Consider the following 17,920-nt stretch of genomic DNA (forward strand, 5'->3'; position numbering starts at 1 on the left):
AGTGCTATTGCTGGGTCATAGGGAGGGAAATGAAAGCAAAACTGAACTCTTGGGACTTCATCAAGATAAAAATCTTCTGCACTGCAAAGGAAACAATCAAGAAAACTAATAGGCAACCGACAGAATGGGAAAAGATAGTTGCAAATGACATATCAGATAAAGGGCTAGTATCTAAAATCTACAAGGAACTCACCAAACTTCACACTCACAAAACAAATAACCCAGTGAAGAAATGGGCAGAAGACATGAACAGACACTTCTCCAAAGAGGACATCCAGATGGCCCACAGGCACCTGAAACGATGCTCAACATCACTCATCATCGGGGAAACACAAATCAAAACCACACTGAGATACCACCTGAAGCCAGTCAGAGTGGCTAAAATGAACACATCAAGAGACTATAGATGCTGGCGAGGGTATGGAGAGATGGGCACCCTCCTACACTGTTGGTGTGAATGTAAACTGGTGCAGCCGCTCTGGAAAACAGTGTGGAGGTTCCTCAAAAAACTTTCAACCATTTTAAAAGAAGAGTTGTTTGTCTTTTCCTCATTGATATGAAGGAGTTCTTCATATATTCTTGGTACAAGTTTTGTGCTGAGTATCTGTTTTCCAAATACCTTTTTTCCACTCTGTGGTTTTCCTTTCCTTCTTCATTTGTGCCTTTTGGTGGATAGAGTTTCTTAATTTTATTCTAGTCTAATTTATTGATCTTTTTCTTATGATTAGTGCTTTTTGTGTTCTGTTTAAGAAATCATCACCTATAAGGTAAAATTAGTGAATATATTCTTTAATGTTATCTTCCAGAACTTTATTGGTTAACACTTTACCTTTGGACTATAGTCCACAGAAAATTGATTTTTTTCCTTGTGTGTGTGGCATGGTTGTGAGTTGAGACTAATTTTTTTCTCCACATGGTTGTCTTATTGACCCAACAACATTTGTTGAAAGAACTATCCTTTCCTGTGCTCTGCAATGTTCCACGTCATCAAACAAGTGTGTGGGGCTGCCTCTGCATTCTCTGTTTTAGTCTATGTGTCTGTTTGACTGTCTTTGTGCTAATACCTCATTATCTTAAACATTGCACTTAAAATTTTTTTCTTAATGTTATATTTATTTTTGAGACAGAGAGAGACAGAGCATGAGCTGGGGAGGGGCAGAGAGAGAGGGAGACACAGAATCTGAAGCAGGCTCCAGGCTCTGAGCTGTCAGCACAGAGCCAGATGTGGGGCTTGAACCCACGGACTGTGAGATCATGACCTGAGCCGAAGTTGGATGCTTAACCAACTGAGCCACCCAGGTGCCCCTAAACATTGTACTTTATTGCAACATATACTAAGCCTTTCAAAGTTCCCCCCCACCCCATTTTCCATTTTGTTTTATATTAGGCAAGCTTCTTCAGTCTGACTTCTGTTCCCACCACTGTGCCCCAAATGGCCTTGTGTAGATGACTGTCTCCCTCTGGTTGGTGCCAAAACGTAACAGATATTTTAGTTCTCAGCTTCCTTAACCTTATGACAATGTCCGGAACAGCTGACCTTTCCTTCCTGTTTGAAACACTATCTAACCCAATACCACGCTTTCCTGATTTCCCTCCTACTTCTCTGGCCACCTCCTCTAAGTCTTCTTGGCTGGATTATTCTGCTGGGTTGTGATTTTAATCCTTATTATCTTTTTACCTAGAGAGAGAGAGAGAGAGAGAGAGAGAGAGAGAGAGAGAGAGAGAGAGAGAGAGAATCTCAAGTGTGAAGCCTGATGCGACTCTGGGATCATGACCTAGTGAAATCAAGAGTTGGACACTCAACCGAATAATCCACCCAGGGTGCCCTGGGAATTATATTTAAATGTTGGGCTGCTTTGAATCTCATTTCTAGGCTCCCTTTTCTCATTTTACAGTTATTCCTGCAGTGATTTATTTCCAACATTTCTGCTGCCATCTTCATGTTAAGAGAGCTCCTGAATTTATATCTCCACTTAGAATTTTCTTCAGAGCTTGAAATCATGGATCATCTCAGAGTTTTTCCCTCCATGATTCTCTTCCTGAATTATTTTTTATCCCAGATTTTTTTTAAATCTTCCTACCTTCTTTATATAGTCAGATACCTTCCTGTTGGGGCTTCAGACAAGGGATTTCTTTGAAATTCAGTTGCTCAAAATCTTTAATTGAGGGTATTTCTCTAATTCACTAGGAAGTTGAGTGAATTACCCAATTTATTTCTATCAGTTTCTTCGTTCTCTTAAGAGACAGGTAATATCCCTTCAAAGTGTTGGTTGTCAGCCCTCCTAGGTGTCCGTGAAGCACGCCTCATCTGCCGTGTTACTATTTTCATTTTCATTTTGACATATAGAATGGTAGAGCTTTAAAGAAGGGGAAGATGAAGGCACGGAAATGCCAAGGGAATTTCTCCCACCACAACTGGTAGTCAACACGGGCCTCAGGTTTTTCCATCAAAGTCCCCTCACAAGACCATTGGTAATTCTCAAAAATCATATGTCCAGTCTCCAACCTTGATTACTAGTCCAGGGGAGGGAAAGAGCTGTGCCTTTCACCCTGCTGGGGAATTGACAAATAGGCCTGTTTATTTGTTCATTGCTTATGCCCTATGATTCTCCTGATAATCACTTTAGAACTTTTTTAGGTCAGAATCATCCCCTGTATCTCTTAAAGCTGGAGATTCAGTGTCATAGGGACTACTGATCAGGAAGTCAGTTAGATTAAAAGTTCTTTTTTGTGTGTTTGTGTTAGTAGGTGGTCAATTTATTCTCAAGTTTGAGCATTATCAGAATCACCTGAAGCGCCTATTTAGGACTGTGTTTCTCTGTATGGTTTGATTAGTAGGGATTATAGTAGATACACTTACTTCTTTTTATAGTGTACTCAGAATTTGTATTTTACCACTTCAAGGTGAGTGCACAAACCTTACCATCTCATAAATCCCTTTACCCTTCCTGCTTTGTCTAGTAGTTTTCTTACATAATTATAGTGGCATCTATTGAAGAACACATCAGAAATGTTACAACATTGGGGTACATGTGCTCCTATGCATCAGCACTTCTGTATCCCCTGGGCAATCTTTAACTACTAAACATCTTTTTAAAAAATCAAGAAGAGAAGAACGATATATTTAATTTACTCAGATATTTACCATTTTTGTGGCTCTTTCTTCATTCCTGATGTTCTGTTTCCCTTCTGTCTGAGGAATTGCCTTTAGCAGTGCTTTTATTGTTGGTAGGAAGTTCTCTTATTTTCCTTTATCTGAGAATCTTTTATTTTAACCTTCATTCGTGAATGATATTTTCACAGGATAGAGAATTCTGGGTTGACAATTCTTTTCTTTCTGTACTTACAAAATGTTCTGCTGCGGTTTTCTGGCCTTCTCATTTCCTGATGAGAAATCTCCATTCATTCAGATCATTATTTCCTGTTTATCTCTGGTATTTTTTTCTGACTTTAGTTTTGTCAACAGTTTATGAAATGTGTGATTTCATTTCTTTGGATTTATTCTGTTTGGGATTCACTGGGCTTCTGGAATCTGTACGTTTATATCTTTCACCATATTTTGGAGGAAGTTTTCAGTTATTATATAAAAAAAATCTTTTTTTCTGCACTGAACTCACTCTTTTGTCTTCCCTGAGGTTTGGTGGTATTAATGTCAGATCTTTTTGGTAATGCCCTATAGGTCTCTGAGGTTATGTTTGTTGTTTTTAATTTTTTTTCTGTCTGTTGTTCAGACTGGATTATTTCTTAAATTTTTTTTCTATTACGCAGAAGAGCTTCATTATAAAATTTAGCTTTCTGACTCTGAGCTTGTGGCTTCAACATTTTCATAACTATTTTCTGCTCTTCAGTAAGGAAAGCATGCTTAATCTTGTCATGAACACACTTAGCACACACGGAACTATCATGGCCCCTGCTGACATGTTTTCTTGTTTTAGACAACCTCCTAAGAACTTTAGGTCTCCCAGGACCGACTTCTTGAAGTTGGCCGGGATACATGCCACACGCAGATTTTAGTGCTTTCCTAACCTCCTTGGTATAAAAGTAAACAGTTCTGTACTAGGGGTTCAGGATAGCTTAGTTTTGTTAGACGCTGCATTGTTGGACAGCCTACAATGGTATGTCAAATGGTGGACCATTCCGAATGCTTATGGATGCCGTGCCCCTGGAAGAGAGCCACATTGGATCATTTCTGTTGATTTTTTTGAAGGATTCTCTTTCTTCTATCACCCTCATTCTGCTGTTGAGCCCATCAATGAGCTTTTGATTTTGATTATTGTATTTTTTTCTGAAACTTCTACTGTAGGGTTTATTTTTCTGTCTTCTGGGTTTTTCTTTTTGCTGAAATTTTCTATTTACTTCAAGAGTATTTGTCCCCTTTTGAGGCATTTTTATAATAGCTACTTTAAGGTGTTTGCCAGATACTTAGTGTCTTTGTTATCCTGGTGTTGGCATCTGTTGTCTTTTCCCATAAAACCATTTCCTGGTTCTTTATATGCTCAGTAATTTCTGAGTTTGTCTTGGATATTTTCAATATTAATAGAATAATATAATTATATTACGGTCCTGTTTAAATCCTACTTGGGGTTTAGCAGGCAATTGTTCTTGGGAGGAGAATGCAAGTTCTGACCAGTCCTTTGTGGATGGTAGTTTCAATCTCAGTTTCATTTTCAAAGCCTTGTGCTGTTTGGATCTGTCCCACATACAGTCCCAGGTGGCTAGTGTGGAATAAGGGCAGAGGTCTACCATGTAGTTTGGTCATTATGTAGCCTGCTGTTTAGCGTCAGATGTGTGGATGTAGAGCCCATGATAAGCAAAGGAGTTCAGGAACAGCTTTATGGGGACAGTTGGCTGTGCCCCTCCCTCTCTATGATCTTTTTGTCCCTTCTAGTTTGCTAGGATCCCCTTTGTCACTTTTTCTCCAGAAACCTTGGAATTTGCTTACCCTTTTCTGCTGTATATTTCCCACAGTTTCACCTGTACCTGGGTCAAGTGGTGGGAGAACAGAGAGAGAGAGAGAGAGAGAGAGAGAGAGAGAGAGAGAAGCAGCAACAGGGGTTTGCTCTGCCCTCTTGGGGGCACAGCCTCTCCGTTCAGAGGAGAAGATTCCATTCCCTTAGACATCTATGGGCTGGGGTACAAAAGCATGGAGAAAAGAAAAACAAATGAGGGCTTGCTTCCCTTCTCTCTGAGTGTTACAAGGCTCATTTTTATTTCTCACGCTGAAACTAGAGGGGTTCTCTTGGGGCTCTCTGCAGTGCTGGTGATGCCCACATCTGGCTTTTGGATGCCTTGCCTCTAAGCTGGGGGATAGTGAAGGAGAAAAATACCAGTTTGGTATTAGTATAAGGAGCCACTTAGTTCCTCAGTCTGCCTACTACTGTTTACCTTTCAGAATTCTCAAGTAGCTGCTCCATACCTTCTGTTCAGGGTTCATAGCTGTATTCAAGAGAAAAGATGCAGGGAACGTGCTTACGTCCTCTTACCTGGAACTGAGACTCCTGGAAGGCTTGTTTAGAGCACAGCTTTCTGGCCCTCACACTGAAAGTTTCTCTGATTCCGTTAGTCTCAAGACCAGAGAATTTGCACCCCCAACAAGCTCCCAGAGGCTGCTGATGCTGCTTGTCCCCACATTTTGAGAACCCCTGATACAGTCTGTCCTTAAGTAAGGACTTTTTTATCAGAGTAGACTATAAGTCAAGTTACTTCATTTTAATAACATTAAGTACCCAGTGGTTTATTATTTAATAAGCTGTGAGAGAAAGGACAGTGGAAATCCCTTGGTTGAGCAGATGAGATTAAAAGAAATAAAACATTATGGAGTTTATTATCTATTAGATGGCCAAATGGGAACTATGGCTGATGATTTACAAGTTTATAGAGTTTTACAGGTTTGTAGAACTCAAGACTTGGGGAAATGTTGTCATGGGGAATTTCCAGTATTAAGATATCGGCTTTAGGTATAAATTTTTAAAGCAGAATGTCATGGAACATCTAGTAACTCTTGAATTTGTTTGTGGGATGTATCTTTGACCATAGGAAAGACAATCAGAGGAACTAAATTTTCATCTCATTTCTGAATCACAAGGAAAAGCTGGTTGGCAAGGAAAGAACCCCATTTGTCCATGCCATCCTGGCAATGATGAAGGTGGGGGTGTGGTCAGATACAGGTATCAGGCTTTCATGTATATATGTTTTAAAAAAGTTTAATGTGTATTCTTTATTTATTTTAAAAAATTTTTACGTTTATTTTTGAGGGAGAGAGAGAGAGAGAGAGAGAGAGAGAGAGAGAGTGTGAGTAGGGGAGGGACAAGGATAGAGAGGAAGACACAGAATCTGAAGCAGGCTCCAGGCTCTGAGCTGTCAACACAGAGCCTGACGTGGGGCTCAAATCCATGAACACAAGATCATGACCTGAGTGAAGTCAGATGCTTAACTGCCTAAGCCACCCCGGTGCCCCAACGTTTATTTTTGAGAAACAGAGAGACAGAGCACAAGCAGAGAAGGAGAGAGAGAGAGAGAGAGAGAGAGAGAGAGAGAGAGAGAGAGAGAGAGAGAAGAAGAAGAAGAAGAAGAAGAAGAAGAAGAAGAAGAAGAAGAAGAAGGAGGAGGAGGAGGAGGAGGAGGAGGAGGAGGAGGAGGAGGAGGAGGAGAGGGGAGAGGGGAGAGGGGAGAGGAGAGAGAGGAGAGAGAGGAGAGAGAGGAGAGAGAGGAGAGAGAGAGAGAGAGACAGCATCTGAAGCAGGCTCCAGGCACTGAGTTGTCAGCACAGAGCCCCACATGGGGCTTGAACTCACAAACCGTGAGAACATGACCTGAGTCAAAGTCCGATCCTTAACCAACTGAGCCCCCCAGGCACCCCTATCTGTTTTAAATCAAAGAAAAGGTAGATACTGCTTGAATGCGTATCACAAGAATGGGAATTTTAGAAAAACGAAATCTGCTTGCACTTTCTAGTCCTTAACACAGGACTTGAAAAGTGATTGCTGGGTCGGATTCTTTTTGTCTCCCACTTTGATATGTGCTTTTTGGAAAATCCTGGAAGATAGAGTTGCTCAAAAATAATTGACTTCAGATCAGGTATATAAATACCTTATAAAAAGACAGAGCAGTTCGGTTATCTGCTCTAACATGTACACCTCTGCCTTGGGCTCTGGGTGCAAGGCTCCTCTGGGGGGCCGCACAGGGTCTGAGACAGGATCTTACTCCGTTGCCTGATGCTGTTCCAGTGAGACCAGCTGGAAGCACATTCTCCTCTGGCCTGTGCACCGGCATCAAGGCTGCCTGTGTCTAGAGTGGCTGTCATACTAGAGGAATGAGCTCGGCATCCACAAGAGGCCTTGCTACTTTCCCCAGGTCCCTGGGGGAGATTTTCCATGCTGCCAAGGACTCCATACAGGTAGGAATTACCCCCTCTGGGCAGAAGTGTTTTCCCCAAGTTGCAGGTCTGGGCAGAAAATTAAAAAGAGTGGAATCTTAAGCCCCAGGGGCCACATACAGAGAAGGCACAGACCTGATGAGTCCCATTTTCCGTCTGTGTGCCTGCTTTTTAATTGTCCACAGACACACTGCCTATGATTATCTTTCCAGCTGAACTCTCAGGGTATTATTCGCACAACTGCTGTTAAGCCCTCCAGGCCACCAGGAGGCAGTAAAGAGCCCTTGGAGGGTTGCTTCAAGTGAAACCCAACAAGCCAGGCACTGCCCTTCTTTGATTAGACTTTACTTCTCATTAGGCCCTGACCTAAAAAGTCCTCATTGTCCCTCTGTTTGGGAACTCCACTTTGTCATTCCTGGGTGGATTGTCCTTCTGGTGGGCAGCACACCCGTACTCTGTCACTCTCAGTGTGGCATGGGGAAGGAGGGGCTGTGGAGAAGAGGACACATGGTACTGGTTCCCAGGAAAGCCATTGGTGGGGGAAAGAGATAAAGGCACAAGACACTTAGCATCTAAGAGTCCCATCTGCGTGTAACTGTCTTGACTCTTGTCGAGGCTGCCAGGTGCTCATTTGATGGGCCACGTTTGAGCAAGTTCCGGCTTGGAGTACACCTGTCCTGCTATTCCTGGCAGCGTGTGCCCTCCTTGAGGGCAGGGGTCATGTGGCAGCAGTGTCTTCATCTCCACATGAGCAGGGCAGAATCGTGGCTAAGCACCCTCACTCAGGGGCCAGAAAAGTCTAGATCCAAATCCCTGTGTAAGTGCCAGAAGCTTTGTCTCCCTCATGAGGAGTTGGCATTTACGTAAAAAAAAAAAAAAAAAAAAAAAAAAAAAAAAAGCTGTATCAGTCTTATGTGCCCACAGAGCTTGTGATGATGCCTGTGGAGAGCTTAGAGGTGGGTGTGGCATGTCACAAGGTTCCAGAAATGTTAGTCCCCTGCTTCCTTCCTGCTCCCCTCCTTCCCTGCTTCCAGAGCTTCATGCTGTGCTTGGCGTGGAGAAGGGGCACATAAAGCGTTAGTTGAATAACAGAATGGCTGAAGAGAGAAAGCCAGTTGTGACTCTGATATGGTTGGTTGGGTCCCCGGGAACAGGCACCCCCATTTCCCTGAACACTGGTGAGAAGGGGCGGCCACAGAGCTGGGGGAGGGGCCAGCCCCCAGGATCAAAGTCTTCACTAGGAAAGCAGTGTGTTCTCAGGGTTGTCCCAGCCCCTTCGTGAGTGATATGCCTCGAATCATACATTTTTACTGAGGACACTGCTGTGTCAGGTAGGGTTACTTCCTTAAATAATTCAATGTTGGAAGATTTAACTTTCACTTTCCTGGATTTCAGTGAATCGTCCTTAACATTTCATTGGGGTTTGAGGCTAGTGAATGTAGCTCCTTTCCATCTGTGAATTTTGTGACTTATTTATTCCTTTTTGCTTTTATAAAAAGATTTTTTAAAGGCTTTTAAAATGTATTTTTGAGAAAGAGAGAGACAGTGTAAGCAGGGGAGGTTCAGAGAGAGAGGGAGACACAGAATCCAAAACAGGTTCCAGGCTCTGAGCTAGCTGTCAGCACAGAGCCCGACATGGGGCTCAAACACACGAATCGTGAGATGGTGACCTGAGCTGAAGTTGGACGCTCAACCAACTGAGCCACTCAGGCGCCCCATTGCCTTTTTTTTTAAGATCTAAACTTAATTTTTTTAAGTTTATTTATTTTGAGAGAGAGTGACAGACAGACAGACAGAAAGACAACAGGAGCAGGGAGGGGCAGAGAGAGAGGGAGACAGAGAATCACAAGCAGGCTCTACACTGTCAGCATGGAGTCTGATGAGGGGCTTGATCCCCCAAACTGTGAGATCATGACTTGAGCCAAAATCAAGAGTTGGACACTTAACCTACTAAGCCACCAAGGCATGCCTCCAGCCACAGTTTTAATGGCCATTAGATTCAAGAGACATCAGATAATAAATTTTTTGTAATTGTGGTGAAATATACATAGTTTAAATACCTACACATACATGAGATTATACGTACAATTTTGAATAAACTCAAGTGTGCCATGCTGGCCATTTTTAAGCATACAGTTCTGAGGCATAAAGCACATTTGCATTGTTGGGCAGCCATCACCACATCCATGCCCAGAACTTATTCATCTTCCCCAGGTGAGACTCTGTCCCCATTGAACACTAACTCTCCACTCTCCTCCATCCCCAATCCCTGGCGACCACCATTCTACTTTCTGTCTCTCTGAATTTAGCTACTCTAGGTAGCTTATATACGTGGAATATATAGTATTTGTTCTTTTGCATCCTTTTCTTTCACTTAGCACAATGTCTGCAAGGTCATCCATGTTGTAGGCTGTGTCAGAATTCCCTTCCTTTTTAAGGCTGGATAATATTCCACCATACATATAGACCACATTTTGGTTTGTCCATCGTCTGTCAGCGGTCACGTGGGTGGCTCCCACCTTTCAGCTAGTGTGAGTGATGCTGCTGTTACCATGCGTGTGCAGATATCTATTTGACCACCTTCTTTTTCTGTTTGCTTTCAAACTTGCCTGGGAGGGTCAGGGCAGCTTAGGTTTGCAGGCTGGGACGGGCCTCTCCTCCTTAAACACAGGTCCTGAGACCCAGGTCAGGATGCTATTCAGAGTCCTCTTGGGCCACTGCAGGTCTCTACTGGGTGATAGGACCTGTGGTTTTCTTCTGGCGATCCCTGCTCATGGAGAGGGGCAGCGCTGTACATCTCCAGAAAGACTGACACAGAAAAGTGTGCTCTGGCTTTGGGTGGAGTCTGCCTTGACAGACTGATGTCCCATTTCTTACACATGTATTGATTTCACAGTCAGGGTCTGTAAGGCAGATGGAGGCAAGACTGTACTGGCCCCGGGTCCTACTTAGCCACTGCACAGCCCTCAAGATCATCCTCACTGTTGCTCATTAAGGATTGTATGGTTCTAAGAGATGATCCAAAGAACTCAGACCATGCTGGTAGTGTGTTCAGTGGTTAAGGACTGGGACTCTGGATTTGGACGGCTCAAGTTCAAGCCTCAGCTGCCACTTACTGACACCCTGGGCACATCCTTTCTTAGGGTCACCTTTATTTTCATTTGTGAGGTGAGAAAAAGAATTGTGTGTCTTTTCTGGATTTGTTGAGAGAATTAAATGAGATGATGCATTTAAAACTCTTCCATAGCACAGTGCCTGACATGTGGTAAGTTGCTCTGTAAATATTAAGCATTACTGTACTTGCTTATGGCCACCTCCCTTTGCCCAGCCTTGGTTATTAGTGAGCACGACCCTCAGACATAGCCTGGTCTGTGCCTTTAGTGCATTTTCCCTTCAGTCATTCTCCCTTTTTAAAAGCCTGAGCTCAGCTCACCCAGCCTGAAGGCTTGGTAAAAGGTCTGACACCTTGTAAAGCCTCACTCTTTCCTAATAACTTTGTGTGTGAGTCCGAGGCCGCCCAGAGTGTTTATGCTTCCGGCCCCCAGCGCTGGGGAAGGGGTGGTGGCTGCCACTGGCTTTGTAAGCTTCCAAGCAGTTGGGGCCAACTGGAGAGGTCAACCCCACCAGAGGAAATTTTGTCCTGCTTCCACGGAATAGGAATATTAATCTGACACAGGGCCAGAGCAGGCTGGACCAGAGGGAGATGAAATAGTAGAGCAAGAATGTAGTGCTTTCTGGTAGAATTAGGCAATGGATGGCTGCAGCAAATCGGAACCAGATTTTTGAACATGGTTCTGATGGTGGCGGATGGGAAGGTGGTGTTCCTGCTTTGGGTCCTCTCTGCTCTTCATCCATATAGCCCTGCCCTGGAGCTTTGTCCTTCATCATGTGCTTTGCCATGTTGGGGGAAGAGAGTGGGTTTGCAGGTCTGCCTGCTGGCTTCCTTTTGCTTCTGTTTGGTCCTTTTTCTGTCCAGATGATCTAGAGCAATCTGCAGGCCTGGTGTGTGGTGTTAGGTCATGGGTTGGAGAGAAGGGCTTGAGCAATTGCTATTTCCCTGCAGGGAGACTATTAGGCAAGGTAGAAGCACCTTCCTGAAGCCAGCTGAACACTCTCACCTGGCCCCCAGGAAGAGTTTCCTGGCTTTTGTGTTGCCATATCCTGTTTACCACCTCTGGAATGGTGCAGAAAGTGTGGACTGTCCAGGGCCAGGACAGAGATGGTCTCTGGGCCTTAATGACCCCACCTTGCCTTCAAGCCACCTTCCATCATGCTGTGATTGCTTTTCATCAGAAGATATTTGCAATTAGAGCAGTGGGGAAGGAGGGGTGGGCATGGGGGCAGAAGGGCAGGCTTTCAGGTCTGCGCTTGGCTGGCATTCACACTGTCTACAGAAGAGACTGCTCAGGTAGACGGGGCGGGACGACACGTCTGAAACTGAAGCTGCCCTTGTGTTTTGAACAGATGCCAGTAATCAAATCCCCTGCGCTCATGAATTTTACAGCATCCTGGGGGCAGCAGCTAGAATCACTGCCCGCCATGGCTGCAATCTAGTGTCACTGGGCACCTTGGCTGGGAAGAGGCCTAGATTGAAAATGCCCTTCCTTTCATCCACTGCTGGTGCGGCCACAGAATGTCAGGGTTCAGTGTTCAGGGTCTGGAGATAGATGCCTGTGGTTTGCAATCTCCATTTTTCACTAGTTGTGTGACCTTGGGCCACATTTTAAATTGTTCTATGCCTCTGTTTCTCTGTCAAATGGTGATCATAAGATATGCTCACCAGGGCTGATGTGAGGAGTTAAGTTAGGTAATGCACGAGAAGGGTTTTGAAGACTGTCTGCTACACAGGGGTTGACATGCAGAGAGCAATCCTGGGATTTCTCCCGGGCTGTTAAGGCATGCTCATGTTTGTGATATTTATAGCTTCAACCAGTTTTCCAGACAAAGGCACAGTGTTACCAAGCTCAAATCCTTTGACCAAGTCAATGAACATTTTCTGTTATAATTGTTCATTATTAAAACTTAGCATTGTTTCAAATATTAAATAATATTTAATAAATCCAGAAAATGTGACAGCTAGCAATGACCAGTGACATTAGCCATTGCATCTCACCTCCTGTTTTCATGGAGAAACCAAGGCCTGGCAAGGCGATGTGTCTTGTGAAGGCTCCAGTTCCAGGCAGTAGATAAACAGGGGCTTGAAGTGAAGACCTGAGCTCCAGGCCCAGGACTCTCACTGCTTCCCCATGGGGGGCCCTCTTCTCCAAACTCTTCTGCAGATCAGCCAGAGATCGGACCGCTGAGCAGACATATGCAGATACAAATCCACACAAGTCTTTGTGCTATTTGCAGTTTTGATGGCGTTGATGACTGAGCAAGAGAAATTACTCAGGATGTGCATGAAACAAACCACTAAGTGACATTTCGATGAGTGCTTGTACAGAGTGGTTGTAAGTTTATGAGTAAGATCTGGAGCACCCGGCTTCTCTAGGTCTATTTTATTGGTAGAGTAGGTGGACCTACCCCTGGGGCATGCAAGTCTTCTTTCTAGGGTAGGCTGCACTAGAGTAAGCGTGGGCTATGTGTGTGAGCCTCAAGTAGCTGATCTTAGTTTTCAGCATCCTAGCTGATGACAGGAAGCGGGAGAAGGGGAACCAAGCCCCTCTGAGATTTGAGGCCAACACACAGGTGGTGTCCTTAGTGGTTTCCAGGAAGGCATATGGCGAGTGCTTAACACCCCTTAATGATGGGGTATGTGTGTGTCATGTGGCTTTCCTATCAGAAAAGGCACAGGGAGGCATCTCTGCCTACATGCACCCCTCTTTGCTCTTGTCTCCCCTTCTGGCTCTTTTAAAATTATGGGTAATTTATTTTATTTTTTTATTTGAGAGGGAGAGAGTGAGTGAGCATGAGCAGGGGAGAGAAAGAGAGAGAGAGAACCCTAAACAGGATTAGGATTAGTTTAGTTTAGCTAATCTCCATGCTTAGCATGGAGCCTGACACGGGGCTCAATCCCACGACCCTGGAATCAGGGATCTGAGCCAAAATCAAGAGTCAGACACTCAATGGACAGAGGCACCCAGGAGCATCCCCTTCCAGCTCTTAACCTTACTCTCTTCTTGGGAATTTTCCCTTTGTCCATCATTTCTCCAGTGGACAGCCCTGTGTAGCTCTGGGTGTCACAATGCCCCCCTGGGCCTAGCTGTAGCAAGGCCGTGGCCTTTTCTCTTGGGGCCTTTGTCTGCTGCTGGACTTTGTCCGGAAGACAAAGACAGCACTGTTTGGGGGATGTGGGCGACCAGGTGCTCTGCTCTCCTTTCTCCATTCCTTTCCTGTTCCCTAATTGCTCTCTCAGACCACCCAGTTAATGCCTCTCCTAGCTTTGATGTTGATTTCCTTTGAACCTTGGAAAAGAAGGCCTGTCACATGGCTAGTCCTCTGGCCACCAGTCCCTCTGATGTCTGACCAAGCTGTCTGTGAATGTCCTCTGTCCAGCCGGTGGGCCACGACCTGAAGCTGGCACAGCCCCATGCCTGTGGGGAGGCATCCACATCCTGGCCTTGCTGTTTGAAGGTATCATTAAGGGCCATTGCTCTTCAAATTCCCTTCCCTAAGAAGTGGAGAAGATGGAGATGTCAAGTGGTCCCCAGAAATCACTCTAAACTTTCCCGTTTGTAAAATGCAGACCACAGTCTCATGGGGGTACATCTATCTCCTCCTGGTGTACCTGGCCCCCTGATGGAAGCTTGAGCTGAGGAGAGGCATTATTTATTTCAGATCCTAGGAGAGGTGATTGATGGTGCTGACTTAGTGGATATAGATCAGGGTCTACTGGTATTGCTGGCATAATAGTCTCAATCCTGAGAGGTTTTTGCCTGCTCCTTCCCTTTCTATTCTTAAAGACCCTCGAAGAAAAGACACCTTTATTCTCAGTGCCATCCAGCCTTTCTCTTTCACTAGTGCTTTATGATTTGAGATCTCTTTTCTCTGCCTCCGCAGCTGCCCTCCTCCAACCATAGCCTGCAAGAGTTAATTCAGTTCTTGGCCCCCGCCAGGAAGAGTCTCAATTTGCCAGCAGAGTCAGCCCAGGATGAGCATTATTGAAATTGCTAATTTATTTCTATAGCTTCGGTCTCCAGCCTGGAATGGAACAATGAGACCAAAAGTGTTCCAGACACATTGTTTGTTTAATAAAGGAACATTCTTTCAGCTGAACTGTATAGCTGTTGGATTTTCTGGTTTGATTGGTTAACCCTCATAGGCAGTTTGGATTTTTCTTGTTAGAGCTGGTGGGAGTAGGGGGTCTAGGGGTCCATGAGCCCCTCTGATTGTTATATTGTTATTCTCCTGACCCTGGCCTCTCACCTAGTCAGAAGGTTTGACTTCTGTAACATTGTCCTGCATCCGGAGAATTGGTTAAAGCTGTAAATCTCACCAAAATGAGAGTGCTGTATGGCCCCAGGAGAAATTACAGGATTGCCCCTTCTGAATTTCAACCCCTTTGGCTTTGCAAAGGCTGTTGATTTTATTATTGATCATTGAGTTTGATCTGATGCATTTCACAGAGACTTGGCTCTGTGGTTGTGCTGTTGGCTCCAGGGGCGGCAGCTATGCTGATGACGAGTTTTTCCATTCCCCCCGCCAGATGCAAGAGGTGGTAGGGTAGACGCAAACCTACTCCTCCCTTCCTTCTGGCAAGTCTGATTTGGATGCATGCATATGTGGGTTTCTGTATGTTATTGATGGTGTGCGTTAAAAACTGCTCTTGACATACTGCCAGAGGCAGGGGGATAGATGCAATGACCTTTGGAAAACCCTTCTTGGTAAAATAGCAATGAATTTTTTTCTTGTTCTTCTTTGGACTGGACAGTTCTTTTTTGTGTAGAGATATAGGTAGATGACTGTATGACTTAGCCTGAAAGGGATTCGCTGAGGTCACCTTTGTCTCTGTGGGTCTAGAAGAAACCATCATAAATATAACCCATGATGCAGACAGTGAGTTCAGTTCAGGGTATTCAGTATGAAGCGCTTCCATCCATCTATCTGTCCATCTATCCAAATGCTACATTTAGCACGTGTCTGCTAAATTTTAGGAACTATGTTAATGTGCTCTGTATTATCTAATTATGTTTAATGTTTCCATTCAGTGAAATCAAAGACAATTTCAATTATGTTTTTACTTGATCTTTCTTTTGCATTTGACACAGTTGACCACTTCCGACTTGAGATTTTCTATTGCGAAGGTTTCCAGGGTCTGTAACAGGATTTGTACCTACATTTCCTATGCTTCTCTGGGCATCCTTGTTATTCCTTCTCGTGTGCTCTTCCCCCGTTATCTTCCATTGAAGTAGCAGTGTTCTTAGAGTTCTGTCTTCATCTCCTTTTCTCCATTTCCTTTTACCCTTCTCTTCAAACACTTTCTGGGAAGTTTCACCCATGTCACTGTGACTAAGTTATTATTTACATGCATATGATAATTCTCAAGTGCTCCTACTTAACTTAGCCCATGTGCTCCAAGCTCTCCTGCCTGTCTCCTGACCACACATACCTGGATGTCCAGAAACCTCTTAAACTCCACGTGTTCATAGATGAACTTAACATCCCTATCAGTTCTGTAATCTTGATTCTCCATCTTGGGCATTGTCCTAACCATTCTCCTTCTCAACCATATCAGAATCTGGAACCCTCCCTATGTCTCCCTTCCCTCACATCCACTTGGAGACCAACTCACGTCAGTCCTGTTTGCAGATCCATTTCCACCTCTCCTTTCCCAGTGCCACTATCCTGATTCTAGCACTCAGTACACACACCCCCTCCCCCCCTACATTATTGCAGTATCTCTCAACTGATCGTAGGTTGCCTCTTCCAAACCATCTTCATGCTGTATCAAGGTGGTCTTTCTCCATACAAATGTGATCAAGTCAGTCCCTTGTTTAAAATCTTTCAGTGGCTCCTAAGCACCTAAGATCAAGTCTACACTCCTTATGTATGTTGTAGCAGGTTTCTGTGACTAGCCTCTTGTCCATGTCTTTATTTCTAGTAAGTCTGTGCACTGACTTGGCCCCAGACACACACCCTAGACTCTGGTCATACCAAACCACTGAGCTCCTAAAGTGTGGGGATGCTGTCTTATTCCTTAAACCCTAATGATTCACACCAGTCTTGTACCTGGAGAGAGCTCACTAAATGTTTATGGTTGTACAGCCCCTTAAGATTATTTTTCCTCTTCTGATCTGTATCTGAGCTACAGATATGTAGTCACTTGTCTGTTTAGACTTTTTCTACCTTATCATGTAGGAAGCTACCAGAAGCCTTGGGTACAGTCAACCTTTATTATATGCCTGCAGTACCATCTGCTATTTTGATAATATGAAGGCAAAATTATTAATATGGACTGAGCTTCACATGGGTGCTTAGCCCTGACCCTGGTGCTGCCTCCTTTCCTTTGCCCCCATCCGTGTGTCTGGGAGCAGGGAATATGGATGACCATAATGTCAAGTCACGTTTTCAAGGGAGAAGGATGAAGGAACACTGTTCCATTCTTACAGAGCCTTCAAGCTTGTGGTTTTTCTACTGGTCCCAGATTAATGTTCTCAGTGGCTATTTCCACTTTCTTCCCTCCAATCAAATGTGGAGCCAGACCTGAGTAGAACAGGGGTAGCACTCTGCTTTAAGATAAAATTTTAGAAGGTACATCTTTGCTCCCTGCTCCATTTTCTATGGAAAATTGAAATCTTAGTAAGTTCATGGGCAGTGTGTTAGTCCAAAGGAATGCTGAATCTGAGTGTCACCTTCCCTGGGTTCTCTAAATAATAAAAGATACATTTTCAACAAGTATGTGTGTGTGTCCACATAGGACGCTGTATAGATCAGTGTGGGAATCTGACGTTCCCATAAATCTGTCAGTTCACTTGGGGATTGCTGTCTAGTTTTGTTGGTGTTGAGTACTTGCTTCTGTGTCATGTGAACTGAGCTTAAGAGAAAGTCACTAATGCTGGTATTCAGGGCAGTTGGATGTTTGTGGCACGGGTACTGTTATCCAGGTATGGTGCTAGAGCTGGTGATACAGTGGTGAACTGAATTGGTCCCTGCCCAAGGGGGCATTGTGATATTTTGGAAAGGTATTAAAGTCACATAGACCTGAGTATAAATCTTAAATGCATCCCTTCTTATGGTCCTGAACAAATTAATCTCTTAAGACTCAGTTTCTTTACCTATAAAGTTACAGTCTTATTGTAAGAATTAGAAAGTGCATCAAACATAATTTTGTTGGTACAGTGCTTTCCACTTTATTAAGTGGAGACTTCTAATTACTGTTTACTGTTAGAGTAGTGATTACAGTAAAATATAAAACTCAAATTCACCAGTCTGCTTTAGCTGATTGTAATAGCAAAAATTTGTAATTATATTCCCTAATAGATACTCTGTTCTTAGTACTTTACATGTATTAATGCACTAAATCCTTACAATGGTCTAAGGAGGTTGATACTTTAATTATTTTGTAGAAGGGGAGACTGAGGCACAGAAAAGTTACATAACTTGCCC

General features: G+C 44.0%; 1 protein-coding gene and 1 pseudogene across 1 annotated transcript in view; one reads left to right on the top strand and one right to left on the bottom strand.

Moving 5' to 3' along the window:
* LOC115303936 overlaps positions 1 to 4,136 on the bottom strand; it is a 15,822-nt pseudogene extending 11,686 nt beyond the window's left edge.
* ANO2 (anoctamin 2) overlaps positions 1 to 17,920 on the top strand; it is a 326,751-nt gene that overhangs the window by 42,941 nt on the left and 265,890 nt on the right. The gene's annotated exons all lie outside the window — the stretch shown is intronic.

This window comes from Suricata suricatta, chromosome 10 (genome assembly GCF_006229205.1).
Source record: "Suricata suricatta isolate VVHF042 chromosome 10, meerkat_22Aug2017_6uvM2_HiC, whole genome shotgun sequence".
Taxonomy (NCBI): domain Eukaryota; kingdom Metazoa; phylum Chordata; class Mammalia; order Carnivora; family Herpestidae; genus Suricata; species Suricata suricatta.